The following is a 19,506-nucleotide window of genomic DNA, read 5'->3' as shown; positions in this document are numbered from 1 at the left end:
TTCCTCTGTGATTATAAAAGTAAGGAAAACCCTAAGGGATCCCTCCAAAAATAATGAAATGAGACCAATGAGTAGTACATGACACAATAAAATTGCCTTGTCTTGCTAATTGCAATCATTGACCGAGTCTAAGCAGTCAGGGAAATCTCCAACAAATACATTAAATTAAAATGATCCCAATTATATGGCACCTGTTGACAACCAATGCAAACAAGGCAGATTTTCTTATAAGGCAAGTACCTGCAACTCAGGTTTTCCAGAATTTGACAGATTAACTTCAGTGAAATATAAACTAACAATACAAAACAATATTACTTACTATATTCAAGACGAAATAAACTATGAGTAGAAGTAAGCAGAAATAACAAAAATTTTGGATCACCAAAGATTTCAGATACTGAAAGTATCAGACATAGAATATAAAATAACTATGTCCAAAATGTATAAAATTAAATAAATAACATTTAAAATGTAAGTGAGAAACTAGATGGGTTCAGATTCCACTTATAGTCATTGCAGTCACTCACTTGCACACACCTTAAGTTTTCTTGTTGGTGCAAGAGGAAAGGTTGAATAGACGATTCACAGAAATATTTTTAGGGCAGTGAAACTGTTATATATGATATTCTAATGGCAGATATATGACACTATAATTTACCACAATCCATAGAACTCTGAGGTAAAATGATTGACCCTTAGGTATGCAATTTTATAAATATTTAGGAAGTCAGGGAATACTGCCATGGAATGCAGACTGTGACAAAAGAATCTATCTGTATTACAAATATATTTAGCATTTTACAGAAGGACTTGGGGAAAAGATGCTGAACTAAATAACTTCGACTAACTGAATAACTAATGAGTGAATGTGTAAAACTAAAGGCCAAAGTAACTGTGTACATAACATTGTAGTTTATACAGTTGTTTACTGTGGTATTGTGAGTTAACAATTTTAATACCATTAGCCATATATTCTGAAATTGAACAATCATGTAAACAGATAACCAATGGTGTCAGCCAGGATTTTCACTGTTGGAGTGGGAGGATTCAAATTAGCAAGGAGAAGAAGTGGCTATGGTCCATATAATGAATTAGAGTTGAAAAGTACTAACGATTTGCTGCACCTATCAATCCATCATCTAGGTTTCAAACCCTGCATGCATTAGGTATTTGTCCTAATGATCTCCCTCCCCTTGCCCCTCACCCACAGACAGGCCCCAATGTGTGATGTTTCCCTCCCTGTGTCCAGCATGGCATATGTATACCAATGTAGCAAACCTACACATTCTGCACATGTATCCCAGAACTTAAAGTTAAAAAAAAAAGAAGAAAAAGGGAAAAAAAGTACTATTGAATAAGACATACTAATGCATTAAAGATATCAGTATAAACGTATGTTTGGTTTCATGTAGATAGAGATGGTTTTACATATATATATGAAATATATATATATGAATGTGTAGATATATGCATATTCATTGGTTAATACACACACACACACATACACACACACAGACACACATACACCACGTTTCCTTGCTCTGGAAGTTCAGAAAGCCAAGAAGCAATGAGGACAACTACAACATATTTTCTAATATAATTCTTCAATAGAAGGAGTTATGACTGCTTGTAGAAATGGCTGCTTCTAGAACTGGGGCAGGAGATACAGAAGATGGTACTGAGGCATCTTGTAATGCAATAAAATTACAGAAATGTTCAAAAATAAAATCAATTCAACAAAAGTAACCATAAAAATGGAGATATAAAAAAAGACACAAGAGCCAACTAAAAGAGTTTCCAAAGGCCAAAGCTGGAAAACTTTGTGAAAAATATTAATGCAGTATTGGATTATAACTCAAGGTAGAAATAAATGTGCAAAATAAATATTGAGATTATATAGAAATATAAGCAAATATTTGAATAACTATAAACAAATAATTGAATAAATCAATGGGACGTGAAGACAAATCTCTTGCAAATATTCTAAGTAATTTATGAAATATTCCAAATAATTTATGTAGATAGTCAGATAGCAGAACATAACTCCTCACTTCTTTAACATGGGCTACGCATAGTAACTTACTTTCAAAGAGTACAGCATGGAAAGGGGAAGGGCAGTAACATTATTTTTTAAAATGTATTTATTTGTATTGATATATAATATTTGTACCTATTTATGGGGTACATATAATATTTTCTTGCTTGAATAGAATGTGTGATGATCAAGTCAAGGTATTTAAGGTATTGATAACCTCATGTATTTACTGACAAATACTGTCTGAGGCAGGTGATCAAGGTCAAAATCAGCAGTGATATGTCATTTTGATAGAATGTACCCATTATATGATCTGATGAGAATGGTAGTTTACCTCTGTGGTCTTCCTCCCAAACACCTATACCCTAGTCTAATTATCAGGAAAACATCTAACTTATCCTAATAGAAAGACAAAACAACTGACCAGTACTCCTCAAAACTGTCAAGGTCTTCCTAAACAAGGAAAAGCTGAGAAATTACCAAAGCCAAGAGCAGCCTAAGGAGATATGCCATCACAACGTAATCAGTATATTGGATGCGATCCTGGAATGGAAGAGAAAAAAGACATTAGGCAAATACTAAGGACATCTCAATAAAGTATGGACTTCAGGTAGTAATCATGTAGTACTATTGGTTCACCAACTGTAAAAAAATCATCATACTAATATAAGATGTTTGTAATAGGGAAAACTGGGTATTGTAGCTCTTATAATATCTTCACAATTTTTCGGTACCTTTTACAATGTTCTAAAATAAAGTTTATTTTAAAAAATAATTAGAAACTAAGAAATTTAACATGAAATAATAGTACATTCAATTGCAATAAAGAATGAACAAATATACATTTTGCAAACCTAACAAAATCATCTTAAATACATACATACATGTTTAAAATAGGATGATTGATACATGTATATTATATATAAATTATTACTACATATGTATTAAATATAACACTATGTATAATGCATATACGATATCTATCATATGTGTGGGGTGTGTGTGTATATATATATATCAGAGGGAAAATTATACAAAACATGAAAAACATAATTTGCTTAATCATTTATACAGAAAGGAGACAAAATCCCAGTAAAGATGTAGAAAATTAAACACAAAGTGCCTGATTTAATGGAAATTTACAGAATGCTGTACATCAAACTTAGGGAAAATTCATATAAATTAAAAACAGATAACACATTTACAAAATTCTTTGTGTTCCTGGCCATAAAGCAATACCTCAAAATGATGCAACATTTTTATCATATGTTCCACTTTTTAAAAAACAATATGCTGTTAGATTAGAAATCAGCAAATATGAGATATCCTTGCCCCTAATGAATCTGAACATTACCAAAAATGCTTCTAAGTTATAGATTATAAGATAAATGATAACAGTTTTTCTAATGCTTAGTATTGAGTTGACTAATAAACTTGTTTGTTTGTTTCATTTTTTCTATTAAGAAGATAAGGCTGGAAATTCAAGGGAAATGAGAAGCCTTATTTGGTTATATCAGGAAAGAAAAAATACTGAAAATTAATGAGCCAAGAATACAATTTAAGAATAAGTGAAACGTGAAATAATAGAGTGGAAATCAAAACAAACAAAATAATGGAAGTTTTTCTTTAAAAAAGAGTGAAATAAACAATACTTAGCAAAATAAAATGAGTAAAATGTGGGGACACAAATAAAACCACAATAGGAATGAAAATGGTAATGGCATTACCATACCTACAACAGAAATTTTAAAAGCATAATAACAGCATAACTTTAACAAACATATGGGTGTGCGTGTGTATGTGTGTGTGTGTAAAACTGATGAAAAAATTATTAAATAATACTGGTTAAAGCAGGGTAAGGCAGACTTTATTCAGACTATCACTATAAGTATAGGTACCGCTACACCTAGGTGGTCTTGCAGTGGGTGTCAGTGGATGGAAAATTGCTAACATGAAAGATCAGATGTAAAGAGGATTCTGGCTAAACCAACCTAATAAAATTCTTGCTAATAAGACAGGGTGATCAGGCCAGGGTGATCAGCCGTCGCCTAAGGCATGATGGAGGATAAGGAACAATATCAGATCTCAAGGGTGATTAGATATGGAAGGTGCGCAGTTCTTGCTAAACTGACTTTAGCAGAGTTCTTTGCTGAAACTGGATTTTACAAGTGGTTACACAGATGGGATTAGGAGAAGGTTGAAAAGCCAGACTAAAATTTGGCTAAGCAAAAAGTCTTCGTGAAGGGCTCTTTTTAATTAAGTTCGTGAAGCTAATATAATCTTGATAACCAAACCTTGCCAGGGCTTGATTAAGAGGAAAGTTACAGGTAAATTTCTCTCACGAGTGAATTTAAAAAGCCCTCAACAAAATGTTATCTAACGAAATCCAGCAATGCATAAAAGAGATTATAATTCATGAGCACACTGAGATTACTGTGCAAGCAAGGTGGGTTTAACACTAGGAAATATAATGATGAAATCCATCATATTACCTGATTAAAAGAGAAAACAAAAATGTGATTATCTACATAAATGTAGAGAAAAGCATTTGATAATAGAAAATATCCATTAAGATATTTTAACTAGTAGCAAATAGAAAGGAGTTCCTTAACCTTATGGAGATTATGTACCAAAAACTTACGGGAAAGTGATTCATAAAGTAAGGGAGGAGATTGAAATGCTCTTAAACTCTGTTTCTGATTCAATATATCAGAAATTTTTGCCATTGTGTTGAACCAAGGGAAAAAATACAACATAATTAACAATTTAAAGATTACAAAGCAAGAAACAAAACCACCAACATTTGCAGAAAAAAAATTGTTTAGAATAAGAAAAACTCCAAAGAACCTGTAAATTGTTATAATTAATAGAAATATTTTCCAACATGACCAGATATAAAACAGATATATAAAATTCGTGGCAATTTTGTACAGTAGTTACAGAATGCAAAATGTAATTTGTAAAATGTTACCATTTACATAATAACAAAATGTAGAATTTGTAGAAATATAGTTCATCAAAGAAGTATAAGACCTCACTGTAAAGTTGAGAAATAAATATTGAAGGATATTATGAAGATTAAACTGGGGAAAAATATAATTAAAACTTCAATGAAAACCTCTCAATATTATAGACATTTTTCTGTCAATTTAAGATTTTTAGTGTTAATAAAATCCCATTAATAACCCAATAGTTTCCTTGTTTAAATGAACTTGATGCTTTAAAGTTTTATCATAGCAATAAGTCACAAAAGGCCAAACCACTTCTGAAGGAAATGAAGAACAGAATGGAAGTATATATTCTGTGAGGTATCGATAATCATCTAAATTTATGTCACTAAAACATTTACTCAGGAATGTGGAAATAATTGGATTGAAAATAGAAAATAGACAAATAAAATCGTAAAGAACACAGGAATATTTTGCTTGTCATATGTAAACTTGATATATAAAAAGCCTGCTTTGCCAATCACTGGGGAAAGGCTTAAGAATTAATAGTGCTCAGACACTTGAAAAACTTTGCAAAGGGATCCTTACCTCATGTCATATGCAATATTAAAATCTAGGTGATTAGAAAAGTAAACTTACCTATGAATAGGAAAACAAAATATTTTAGAAGAGAATACAGAAAATTATATTTATGACCTCGGGCTAATGAAGGACTTCTCATTAAAATATTTCAAATGTGCGATCCATAAAGGAATGCATTAAACATACAAATTTAGTTTATTAACTCAGCAAATTTTCCTAAAGCATGCTGTGTGGCAGACATTGTTCTACAGGGATACATCAATGAAGAAAACAAAAATCTTGCCTCTATGGAGTTTACTTTCTCATTAGATATCTGCAATAAACATAACTATCAAAGGATTACTATCTAGATACATAACTATCTTCTAAATGTCAATGTAAAAACAGGCAAACCTTCTCACAGAGAGAATGACCAAAGGGCATACACCGTTTTTTCCAAAGAAGAAGTCGCAATACCCAATAAATACATGAATGCATTTCTGACTTAATTCTTAATCAAGAAAATAAATTTAAAAACCAAATATGATCATATTTTATACTAACAAAATTGGCCAAAGTTATTGATCCAGTGACCATAAACAGATGAATGGATAAAGAAAATGTTATATATGTATATACATATATAAAACATGCTTATGTATATATACATAAAAAACATATGTTTATATATAACATATTTATGCATATATATGTATGCATATATGTATACATATGTGTGTAATATATATTTAAAATAGAACATTATTCAGACTTTAAGAAGTAGGAAATTCTGCCATAGGCAAGAACATAGATGAACCCTGAGGATTTAGGCTAAGTGAAAGAAGCTAGTTGCAGAAGCACAAATACTGCATGATTCTACAGGCAGAATGTATCTGAAATAGTCAAGCTCATAGAAATGGGGAATCAAATGGTGGTTCCCTAGGGTTCAAGGGCTGAGAAACAGCCAGTTATATTGTAAGGGGTATACATTTTCAGTTATATAACATGCATAAGTTCTTGATATCTGCCATGCAACATTGTGCTTATAGATAACAATATTATATTGTACACTTAAAAATGTGTTAAGAGGGGAGGTCTCATGCTAAGTGAGAAACTAAGGGTAGGCTTCATGCTAAGTGAAAACAAGGCATTCAAATACAAAACATAATAAAACTATTATTTAAGAAATATTTTGAATGAATTTCTGTGTGTACTGGATTATTTTGAGCTACATGCCAGCACAAACAGAATGATTAATAATGCCCAATAAACTGGAAAACTCAGGTGACAGCTAACATTTAGCAATATATCAGTTTTCTATCACAGAGAACTAAATAATTTCATTATATCATACAAATTGTAAAATTATGGCTACCTAGCACACTCTAATAATTTATTATAAATCAGAGTACAACATGACAAACATCTCCAACTGTGTATCTTTCTAACACTGTTCTTGAAAAGATTCTGGCATCTGTGGGAAGATATGAATTTACTGTGGTCATAAAAAACCATTTATAATGCATATTTTGATGTCATGAGACTAATAAAACTGCATCTGACGGGCAATGATTTGTCCCAGGATTGGCACAGCCTCTAAAGGAATGCATATATTACAAGAATAGTGCAAATTCTCAGCACTTCAGTTTGAAATGAGGAAAATTAGTGTTTTAATCATAATCAATATGTTATGGCAGGCAGAGTTGGGCACTATGTTAAGGATTCTATTAGAGATTACTGTTATTTAGAATAGCTTCTATTATTTCCACTGGAGAGTTAAGTAAAATGAAGTCAAAGTGAAACAAAACAAAAACAAAATCTTTGGGGATATACAAAGGCAGAACAGAAGTCTCTGTCTTACTTCTTCCCCTCACAGGCACAATTTCCACCCCCCACACTAAATGATATCGGGCTTTTCTATTTTATTTGAAATGGTTTTAGCTGGGTGACCTATTATCTCAGTACATTTCACAGTCTGTGAATCTCAGGGTCTTCAGTTCTGTATTTATTCTACCCATTAGGTGAAATACACAGGTTATTTAGCTTTTATTCAACACGTATTTATTGAATACTAACTATATGAGAATTTTTTTCCCTCAACACTGAATATAAAATTATGGAGAAGACAGGCCAGGTTTGAGACCTCACTGAGCTTATGTTCCAAAGGATAGAGACAGTGAACAGGTTTTGGGGTTGTTAATCCTTGTGATGGTGTAGGGAATGTGTTTAATAAACATTTTTTATGGAAGCATCTGTTCTTCCCAACAGATTTACCTGGAATGTCCATTGGAAAAGCTCTTTCATTTCAAGCAATACAATGACAAAATGATGAGTTTTAAATAACTTACTTGTTATATAACAAATGTCAGGAGGTAGCTAACTGGTGGCAGTGGTTTATGGTTTGCATCCCTGTGATACTTTCGTATTTCCTTATGAATAAAAGATGGTGGCTCCAGTTTCAGCCATGACCTACTGTCAAAGCAGGAAGAAAAAGGGAACCGGGCAAGCAGATTTTCACTAAAACCATGACCAAATGACTTTCTCCTGCCTCTGTCCATATGAGATCTTGAAAGTGGGTATTTACTTTTACAGTCTCTAAAGTAGAGGCAGGCAAGAGAGAAAGGAAATGAGATTTGGAGTTGAGTGAGCTTACCTATGGTGTCTAATATGGACAGAGAAATTGATTCAGGAGTCTTAAGCATATGTTATTTAAAATTATGGCAATGCAATCCATTAATCTAGATCAGTGCTGTTGAATATAACTTATGATTAAATTGTTCTATATCTGTGCTGCTTAATATGGTAGCCATTGGCTACATGTGACTATTGAGCACCTGAAATAAACCTCATGTGACTAAGGAACTGAAATGTTAATCTTTAAAATTTTTAATTTGAACAGCCACAGGCAGCATATGGCTGTAATATTGAAGAGAGAAGATCTAGATTGTGCAGGAAAGAAAAGATGGAAAATAATTAGCTTTCAGAAATTAGATATTTAAAAGGTTTGTAATTGAGGAAGGGATAGAAAAAAAGAAAAATATATATACACACACACATGAAAATGGACACATGCATGTAAACACACATACATATATTTATGTTTTATGTACATCATAACAAATAATAATATGAGATTTTATCTGAAAATGAGAAAATTATAAAGATAATTTAATGAGAAGTCATAAAATATTTTCTTAGAAAGATAAGACAGCAATATAGAAATACGTTAGAATTTCCAGGAAATCCTGAAGGACCTTTTGATTTCTGAACAGAATTTTAAAGTAAGATCTACCTTCCTTAATGGTATGATTTTCTCCAAACTACAGTCAGTCTACTTGGTGCAAACTCATAATTTTTTTTTTTTTGTCTAGGTTCAAGAATAAGATTTTTCAGCCAGATAGATGAGATTAGAGATGGAGTCAAGGAAGTGTTGATTATTATTTAAATGAAATGAAGATAAGAGGTGACTAATGGAAAATGAAAAAGGAAATTGATTGACAGTCTTGGTGAGATTCGGTTTCATGGGTCACAAGTTATGAGTTCCCATCCTTCTCCATCTATTAAATCACTCCAAATGTTCAAGGGTAGGTGACACTGAAACTTTCTCCTTACACTAAAATATTTACTTTCCCATTTTTGAGTTTCCCTGATACTTGTTTATCACCCATGGATTAACACATCATCAAACACTTCCACCTCACTTATTTAGAAATATATAATTGTCTTTCATTCAGGTCCTTAAGCCACAAACCTGATTACCATTATAGACTTTTTCTCTTCCTTCACCCTTTCCAAAATGTCTTGTCTTTTTCTCAGATTTTTGAAATAACTATAGCTTCTCTTCTTTCTTCAGCATTACGCTGTCTCTATACATCTTCCAAATTTTTCTCAGAGTAATCAAGAACTACCTATAATTTGCTGCACATTTACTACAGGCTGGCCACTGCGCTAAAAAAAATGCTTTATAAGTGTTACCTTCTCTGTTCCTCAGGACAAATGTTTAATTTTTATATTCTAATCCTCACTTTATAGATGAAGAAACAGATTCAGAGATATTAGCCAACTTACCTTAAAATGCCCCTGAGTTCAAAGGTTTCACCAGTAGGTAGGTTTATATTCTCACCTGTATGGTTACAAAGCTTAACTTTCGGTCAGTGCACTACTCTGCCTAATTAAGTCTTTACTCCTTCAAGTACATTGAATTCCTCTTCTGTTTGCCTATAGGCGGACAGTCAAATATCTTATCATGAGAAAAAAGGCCCTTCAACATCTGGCTTGAGTTTTCATCTTTACCCAGACTTACAACCCTTCCTCCCCACAAACTTCAATCTTCCACTTAGGTATACTCTTCTTTTTTTTTTTTAATATATTTTTTTAAATACATTTTCTATTTCTTCTTTTTTTTTTTTAAATATACTTTAAGTTCTAGGGCATATGTGCACAATGTGCAGGTTTGTTACATATATATACATGTGCCATGTTGATGTGCTGCACCCATTAACTCGTCATTTACATTAGGTATATCTCCTAATGCTATCCCTTCCTCCTCGCCTCACCCCATGACAGGCCCTGGTGTGTGATATTCCCCATCCTGTGTCTAAGTGATGTCATTGTTCAATTCCCACCTATGAGTGAGAACATGCTGTGTTTGGTTTTCTGTCCTTGCAATAGTTTACTCAGAATGATGGTTTCCAGCTTCATCCATGTCCCTACAAAGGACATGAATTCATCCTCTTTTATGGCTGCATAGTATTCCATGGTGTATAGGTGCCACATTTTCTCAATCCAGTCTATCATTGGTGGACATTTGGGTTAGTTCCAAGTCGTTGCTATTGTGAATAGTGCTGTGATAAACATATGTGTGCATGTGTCTTTTTAGCAGCATGATTTATAATCCTTAGGGTATATACTCAATAATGGGATGGCTGCATATTCTATTCTAACCACATTTAATTACTTGTGTTTTTTCAACTAAACTGTTAACTCTTGTTTATTCCTTTAACAATATGGATTGTCATTCCCATTACTTCTCATTCTTGCCTACTTAGTGGGATCTTACTCATCTTTTAAGATTTATATAGGCACTCCCAATAATATGGCAGATTTTTCACATGCACTTATCTGAGCTCATTCTTAAGACTACACATAAAATAACAGCAAAATAGAGAAAAGTTAGATTCTCACAGAACAAAGAATGGCTGCAGAGAAAACAGTGGAGTTCAATACATTTTTGAAGGTGAAATATGTATGACATAGTAGTACCTGCAGAAGCAACCAAAGGGCCTGCAGAAGCAGAAATAATGGACTTACACACAGAACTCCTAAGAGGATTGAAACTCTGAGGCACTGAGTAGTTTTAAAAGCTGGAAGATGTTTTTTGATAAGAAGAGAAGATAGGTTATCAGCCTTCTTAAAAAGTGATTTGAGAACGCCCCTGTCCTCTCCCTGAACTGACATCATCAGGTGCAAGATTAATTACCTAGCTTATTAAATTATGTAGTCACCCAACTTGTAGCTAACGGCACAGCAGAGGTAAGTGAGAGTCATAAACAAAAACTGAGAGGACAAAAACTGAGAGCAGGGCCATATAGCAAAAGACAGGGTGTGCAGCTCTCTTTTCTGGACCTAAAACATCAGTAGTCAGGAATGCTTTTCCTGGTAGAATATTAGATTGTTTTTGCAACTGAATCAAAAAAGATCTCCAGATCCAATATTTAGGGATACACTAGTAGAAAAATGTGAATCATTACCTTATCACCATATAGACAAGGATGCCAGTCAATAGCCCTGACTACACATGTTGACTCTAAATCAGCTTTTTAGCACTTTACTCTTAACTTTTTTTTTTGTAATGAAGATAAATACAAAAATAAGCCTATATATAAATAAAGCCTCCACAAGAAAGGAGGAAGAAAACACAGAACATGGGTACTCAGAGAAAACAAAGAAAATATAGGGGGGCCAGAATAAAATGTAAATAAATAAAATCTATAAACAGTATGCATAAAGAATTAAAAATGTCATATTCATAAACCAATACAACATTACAAACACCAAAATAATGATGGAACAATGGAAAATCAAGAAAGCATTGTTTGAAATTAAAAATATGAATGGTAAATTTAGAGAAGAAATCATAGACGAGGTGGAAGATGAAGTGGAGAGAATCTCTCTGGAAGTAAGCTCCCCACCCCACCCACACACATATCATTAAAAAAGAAAATGAAAAAGTGGAAGACAAAGAGTAAGAAAATGATCCATCATTCAAACTTTCTAATAGAAGTTTCAGAAAGCTAAACAGAAGCCAAAACTAAGACATATCAATAGTTTTCCCAGATGATCTGTGAAAACATAGGCACTGCTGTTGTTGGGCATAGACACCACATAGCCTATTGCCAAAATCTCCAGCAGCAGATATGGTTTGTTAAAATTACGACTCCTCCCACTGTTGCTGCATCTGCCACAACAGGATTGAGCTGCCTGATTCCTGTTTGGTTGTGTCAACAGCTCCTAATTCAAAGTCCAACATTGATGGATCTTGTTTATGGAAACCAGGTCATGTGCATGCCCTTGTTGTAAGGGAGGCCAGGACATTCTTTGGCCATTTCAGCTTCTATTTTGTGAGTCTGTTTTACTTGCATATAAAGGCCTCATGTGTCTTCATATGCCAAATAGAATCCCAAATTTTAGCTACACAGGGGAACTAATATCAGAAAACAGAGAAAACCCTAGGGCAAAGTCAAAGAAAAAACAAACAGAAGAATGGTTGTGTAGAAGGGATGCAGAGCCAAAAGTCCATGTTGGGGTAGGAGGATGGAGAATTCTGGGATATGTGGCACTAGGCAACAAAGGGAAAAACACAACCTAACAAAAACAACAACCAAAAAATTAACTGATAGTATATTTGAGGAATTCAAGCATTCAGAAGATAATATTAATAGATGCTTTATAGTTCTTAGGGACAGTTCAAATAATTTAACAATAAGTTCATAAATACAAACTAAACAAAACAATTAGAATCTAGATTTTTTTTGTCGAAGGAAAACAAAAAAAGGAAGAAAAGAAACATAATCATAGTTTTCAACTTGATTAATCAGTATTTTCAGACAGTGATAAAAAAGAGGTAATTACATACTGAAAAAAATAAAATGGTGGAAAATGTGTTAGCAAGAAGCTTTCAATAGATAATGTCAAAAACAAAAAGCAGATGAAAATGGTATTAACAGAATTTAGAACAATGAAGCCAGAAACAGAGGAAACAATTGAAAGATTTGAAGTCCTTGGGCCGGGAACCGTGGCTCATGCCCATAATCTCAGCACTTTGGGAGGCCAAGGCAGGTGGATCGTGAGGTCAAGAGATCCAGACCATCCTAGCCAACATGGTGAAACCCCATCTCTACTAAAAATACAAAAATTACCTGGGAGTGGTGGCATGGCCTGTAGTCCTAGCTACTCGGGAGGCTGAGGCGGGAGAATTGTTTGAACCTGGGTGGCGGAGGTTGCAGTGAGCCAAGATCATGCCACTGCACTGTGGCCTGGAGACAGAGCCAGACTCCATCTAAAAAAAAAGAAAAAAAGAAAGATTTGAAGTCCTCTAGGAAATAAAACTTTAAAGTAGAGATGACAACTGAGGAACTGAGGGACTTTGCTAAAAATGAAAATAGAATTTTAAAAAGTAACTAAAATCACCTTTTCTCATGGGCCCTACCATTGCAAGTTTCATTTTTAGTGTCTCCCCTCAACACTGTATATACATCTTTTTTATGGTAGTACTTATTGCATTGAACTTTAATTGATTATTCATGTGTCTGCTGCCCTTACTACCTGCACAGTCGGTATGCCTAGCACAGAATATGGTGCCTGATGCAGAATAATGTCAGGTAAACTTTTCTTGAAGTGATCTATGCTCAACCCTCTCCATTCTATTCTCTATTTTATTTTGTTTTTTTAATATTTTTTTCATCTTTTACATGCTTTCTTTTAATGATTTTTGCTTCTATTAAAAAAAGTCCTTTGTGGTCTTCTGGAAGGATGGTCACAAATGCTAAGAGCTAATTTGATACCTTTCTTTCCCCCAGGACTACAAATTTTCTCTTGGATCCATCTTCACATTTTAGTCTGTAATATCCACTGAGCATTTACATATCCTCATTTAGATGCAATATTGATAACTTTTCTGCCAGTGTATATGAAAATATTTCATACACTAAAACCTAGACAAGGAAGGTTTAATTCAAGCATTGATTAGCTTTACCCATCATGGGGAAACCATAAATAATCCCTGAACACTCTGAGCCACCTAGAGAACAATAGATTATTGACAGTTCTGTTAGAGGACTCTGATTACAATCACAGGACAGCAGAATTCCAACTCCATGTCACAATTTCTTTCCAGATTTGTAATTTTAAAATTACTCTTGATCCAGAAAACACAGAATTCTCATGTGGTCCAATAAGTTACAGAATGAATCCATTAAGTTAGATTTCTTGTTCTGTGTTAAAACATGCACATCTGTTAAATGCTACACAAAGAAAGTTAGCCAGTGAGTTTTAATTAATTTGGTCTTAAGCAAACTAATTGTCTATTATTTTAGCTTCAGGCTGTTTCCTGAAAAAGTCAAATACTTATTTGGAAGAAATACTGCAAGTCATTTTCTCTGAGAACATGGGGTTTGGCTTGACAAGGGCTATTAAAAAGATTTAATGGAATCACCAAAACTTATTCGAAGCTTGCCTAGGAACATTTTTATACTCAACCTGCACAGCAATATTAATTTTTTAACACAGATGGAGATTTTATTGGTATCCTACAAAGGAGGGGAGAAAACCTATAGGCCTTCCCAGTTTTCAGCTTGGTGCACAGAAAGTGAAGATTTTGCAAAGACAGAATAAGAGAAGAAATAAAGCACTCAGTCAAATAAAAATAAAAACAAAAACAAAATGAAAAACAGTTGTGTAATAAAAAAATAAGACATCACTTATGATGAATTTGCTTCCAACTGATGACGAAGTTAAATTCAGGGTGTGCTCAGAAGGCTGTCATGGGAGGATAGTTAATGGCTAGTAAAGGATACAGCAGTCATTCTCTTTCATATGATTTATTTTCTTGGATTGAAAATATTACCATTGAAATCTGATTTAGATTGAAGTTGTCAGCACTCAAAACCAATTTACTTTGCAATCAAGATTACTTGATGCAGTTGTAAGAATAAACTTATGCTAAAAATAAGAACTGATGTTCTATCCCAACTTCTGTGCTCATTTTTGCTGATATTTATATAACAAATTAATGTGTGTAATTGACAATAGCAGTAGAGTATCATAAAATTTCAGTGTAGCTCAAGAGATCTGAAGACCAGAGTTCGGGTTACAGCTCTGCCATGTTGTAACTTCGAGCAAATCTTATTTATTGGTGACTCAGATGTTTCAACTGTATAATAATAAGAAGGTAGGGCCAGGAGTTCTCTGGGCTTTTGTTCAGCTTGAAAACCAAGTGGATCATTAGGCACTGAACTGGTGGAGAGAACTGCTCATTGAATATCTCCAAATTCAAGGTCCTGCATTATGTATTTCATCAACTATCATGCAATATGTGAGCATGTGGTCAGACCATCAGGGTTCCCTATCAATTTTTCACTACTTTATGAGATATAGGACTCTAGGCAAGTTACCTAATTCATTTGTCTTTTGGTTTCCTCACCTATAAATGGAGATAGTTATAATACCTAATTATTCTATAAAGTGGAGATAATTAGTACCCATCTCATAATGCCATTAGAAGGATTAAATGTCCTAATAAATGTGGGGAGCTTAAAAACATACTTTTTATATGAGGTACATTCAATAAATATTAGCAATTATTCACACACACACACACTTGTTTGTGTATGTCTTTGAATCTTCAGAGTGATAAAAATCATTTTTATAGTTGAAAAATAATAGTTTTCTGCTGGTACTTGCATATTTGATTTTTAAAAGAATGACAGAATTAAAATTTGAATATTTTTGTCAATTATTGCTTAACAAAATCCCAGCGAAATGCCTTAAATACAGTAGATTCTGAGTAGAATGAAGAAATGAATGGTTAACATCAAAGACTTTATATGATACTGAAGCCCATTTAACCAAGGGTGACAAAGGTAAAAATGGATACATTCCAAAGCAGGAAAAGTGTGTCTTTTATGTCTCTTTATAATCTTTAGATAGTAATCTGTTCTTTTTTCTTCTCTTGCAAATCAAATGACTTCACAGAATTTTCAGTTACCTTTGGCTCTCATTGCCCTGATATTTGCATTTACAGAAACTGCTACTTGTTTTTTGAGGTCTGCACTTTTATGTAATACAGAATATTCAGTTGTTGCTGGAAAGGGGCTGCTACACACCATTACTAGAAAAGTGCTGTAGTGCAGCTATTACTCAAATAAAATTAGGGCAATCTGGGGATTATAATAAATAGAACAATTCAATATAACTGATAGGCAGTATTGTCTTAATTCCAATCATCACTCTGATCTACCAAATATAGAATTCTTGAAATATTATTGAATGAAAATGTGAGCAGAACAGCATCACATTGGTACAACAGGCATTCTCATCTCTTTTTCTTGTTGCTAAGTTATGGTTACTATGGCAATAGGAACTAATACTACCAATTTGATTTCCACTAATAGGAAACCATATTCCACTTACTTGTGAAATCTCATCATTAAAATAAAGCTTTACCAATTTTCTAACACTTTCTAAAAATAAATTTAATTATTGAGTGTCAAAAAAGACATAACTAAAAATTTAGCATATATATATATATGTATATATATATAATTTTTTTTGAGACAAGGTTTCACTTTGTCACCCAGGCTAAAGTGCAGTGGAGCAATCACGGCTCACTGCAGCCTCTACCTCCTGGGCTCAAGTGATCCTCCCACCTCAGCTGCCAGAGTAGTTGAGACCACAGACATATGCCATCATGCCTGGCTAATTTTAAATTATTTTAATCTGTGGAGACAGGATCTTGCTATGTTGCTCAAGCTGTGCTCCAGCAATACTCCTGCTTCAGTCACCCAATGTGCTAAAATAATAGGTGTAAGCCACTGCGTTCGCCCTCATAATTGTTGAGAGTGTCTGTGTCAGACATTTTACATATGGTTTTTAATTTAATCTTTAATGACAATTGTACTAGTTATATCTTATTACTCATCTTTATAGATGAATAAACTAAGACACAAAGGAGTTAAATTGTTCAAGTTTATTCATTCAGCAAAAAATAGAGCTTAGATATGAATCCATATATTTTTCATTAAATCCATGCCTTTTAAAAATACAATGCTATTTGAATTAACCTTTGAAAAAACAAAGAGTTAAGTAAAATGAACATAATCATACAATCCAGTTGAATTTGGAAGGCATGGCTTTGTAGTAGCTCCAGTATATACAGACATGTGCCACTTAACACAAGGATATGTTCTGAGAAATGCATTATTAAGTGATTTTGTACACACGTGAACATCACACAGTGTGCCTACACAAACCTTGACGGTGTAGCCTTCTACACACCTATGCTACATGTTATAGCCTATTGCTTCTAGGCTCCAAACTTACACAGCATGTATAAGTTTGTACACCATACCATGTACTGTGGGCAACTGGAACACAATTGTAAGTATCATGCATCTAAATATATTTAAACATAGAAGAGATACATAAAAAACAGTATTATAATATTATGGGACCACTGTCCTATATTTGATCTGTTTTTGAACATAACATTGTTGTGTGGTACATGGCTATATTTTAGTTGACTTTATTAGCAACACTTAGCAATCTGGGTATAATCATATTCACAGTAACTTACCAGTGCTTACTATGTGCCAAACACTCATTTTAGCAGTTAGCATTTATATTTTTATTTACCTTTTAAAACAACAACATGAAAAACATGTGATTATTTCCCCCCGATTATGGATGAAGATACTGTGCCACAGGTATTTAAGTTTCCTAGAGTTTTGTAACAAAACAGTGCTTCCATGAATATTTAAATCCAAGTATCTGACTTCAGAGCCTATGGTCTTAGTCTCTACACAACACTCAGTCCACATCAAGAGCAAGGTATTGGGCTGGAACTACAGACTACAAAAATGAGTCAAAATGAGTTTTGTCTGATGGGTGGTATAAAAGAGAATTGAGATTACTGCTGATATAGTGCTTCAGATAATCATACCCGCTGACTTACTTTCCCCAAACATCTTTTGCTAAAATAAATAAATTAATCTAACTAACGTATTACTGAGAATTTATACTAGATGCATACCAAGTGCTGTTACAAATATTAACTAAATATCCAGGGAGGTAGTGGTAGTACCTCAACCCTAGGCAGTTGCATGTTCTTAACCACAGTGCTAGGCCACCAATGATGTGTTTTATCCTAAACTCTGAGAAAGAAAATTTTAGTCTGGAGTTGAGTATAAATGCAAAGCATCTTAGCTAGTATCCTCTATGTGGCTGAGTAAAACATAGGTAACTGGTTAAACTTATCCCAAGGAAAGCTACATAGAGTTGCCCAAGTAAGAAGCAGCTCAACAACAACTTTTCCAAGTCATGACATTTTGTTTTTTTAAGTTACCTCTCACTACCTGTATTAGTACTGTTCTCACGCTACTAATAAAGACATGCCCCAAACTGAGTAATTTATAAAGGAAAGAGGTTTGACTCAGTTTTCCATGGCCGAGGTGGCCTCACAATCGTGGTGGAAGAGCAAGGGACATCTTACACGGTGGCCGGCAAGACAGAGCTTGTGCAGGAGAACTCTCTTTTATAACACAAAATTGCATGAGATTTATTCACTATCAAAAGAACAGCACAGGAAAAACCTGCCCCCATGATTCAATTACCTCCCACTTAATCCCTTCCGCAACACGTGGGAGTTGTGGGAGCTACAGTTCACAATGAGATTTGGGTGGGGACACAGCAAAACCATATCACTACTCATGCAAATAAACAGACCAAAAAAAAATTTTTTTTGAGACATCATCTCAAACAAACTCATATACATAATCAAAACATGTTCATAAATTTCTGCATTAAAACATAAGTAGACAAAAGCAGTTTGTTTATATAGCCGTATAAATATATACTATTTATGCTACCCTGAAGTCACAGGCTTTAAGGAAACATAAAAAGAAACACATTGCACAACTGTAAAATAAACAACTAAGGGCACTGTACCAAGGTTTGATGAAATGTAGAATATTCTAGGTTGCAGAAAATTGAAAATAGACAAGTTCTAGAATCAAAAAATATATATTTGAGGAATTCTAAGAATCTTAGAGAGAGGAGACCAGCAGGCCCATTTAGCCTGTGCATCAAGCTTAAGAAATCTTGAAAATACAGCTGCTCTTTAACAGCAAATGTCTCCTGGGGGTGGGGAGGTGGAATATAGACCTTTGGCATTAGATAACTTTTTATGTGTCACAAACACATTGCAATTTTGTGGCTTAAAGCAACTCCCACTTAAAGCAACTCACGATTCTGTGGGACATCTGGGAACTTTTTCTGATCTGACTTGGCTTCGCAGATCTCTTCTAGGCTTTCTCATCTATTTCCAGTTAACTGACAGTCAGCTGGTGGCTAAACTATCTGGAATGACCTCACCCCAATCTGGCAGTGAGATACTCAGCCAGGATGAAAGGCTCCTGGAACATACTGCACTTCATTTTTAATCAGGCTAGCCAGTCTTCTTCACATTTTGGCAGTGGCAGGGGTCCCATGAGTAGCACATCCTCAGGAATAAGCACTTTTCAAGACTTTGTCTCCTCTAGCCATTTACTAAAGTCTCACTAGACAAGGAAGTAACAAGGTCATTCTCAGTGTCAGTAAGGGAGGACATTTACAAAGGCCATGGATGGGAAGGAACAATGTGGTCATTTTTGCAGTATTATCATACCCTTATCACAAATGTTGATCCTA

This window comes from Trachypithecus francoisi, unplaced genomic scaffold (assembly GCF_009764315.1).
Source record: "Trachypithecus francoisi isolate TF-2019V2 unplaced genomic scaffold, Tfra_2.0 Lachesis_group8, whole genome shotgun sequence".
Taxonomy (NCBI): Eukaryota; Metazoa; Chordata; class Mammalia; order Primates; family Cercopithecidae; genus Trachypithecus; species Trachypithecus francoisi.
The sequence above is the reverse complement of the archived record's forward strand: the minus strand, read 5'-3'. Positions refer to the sequence as shown.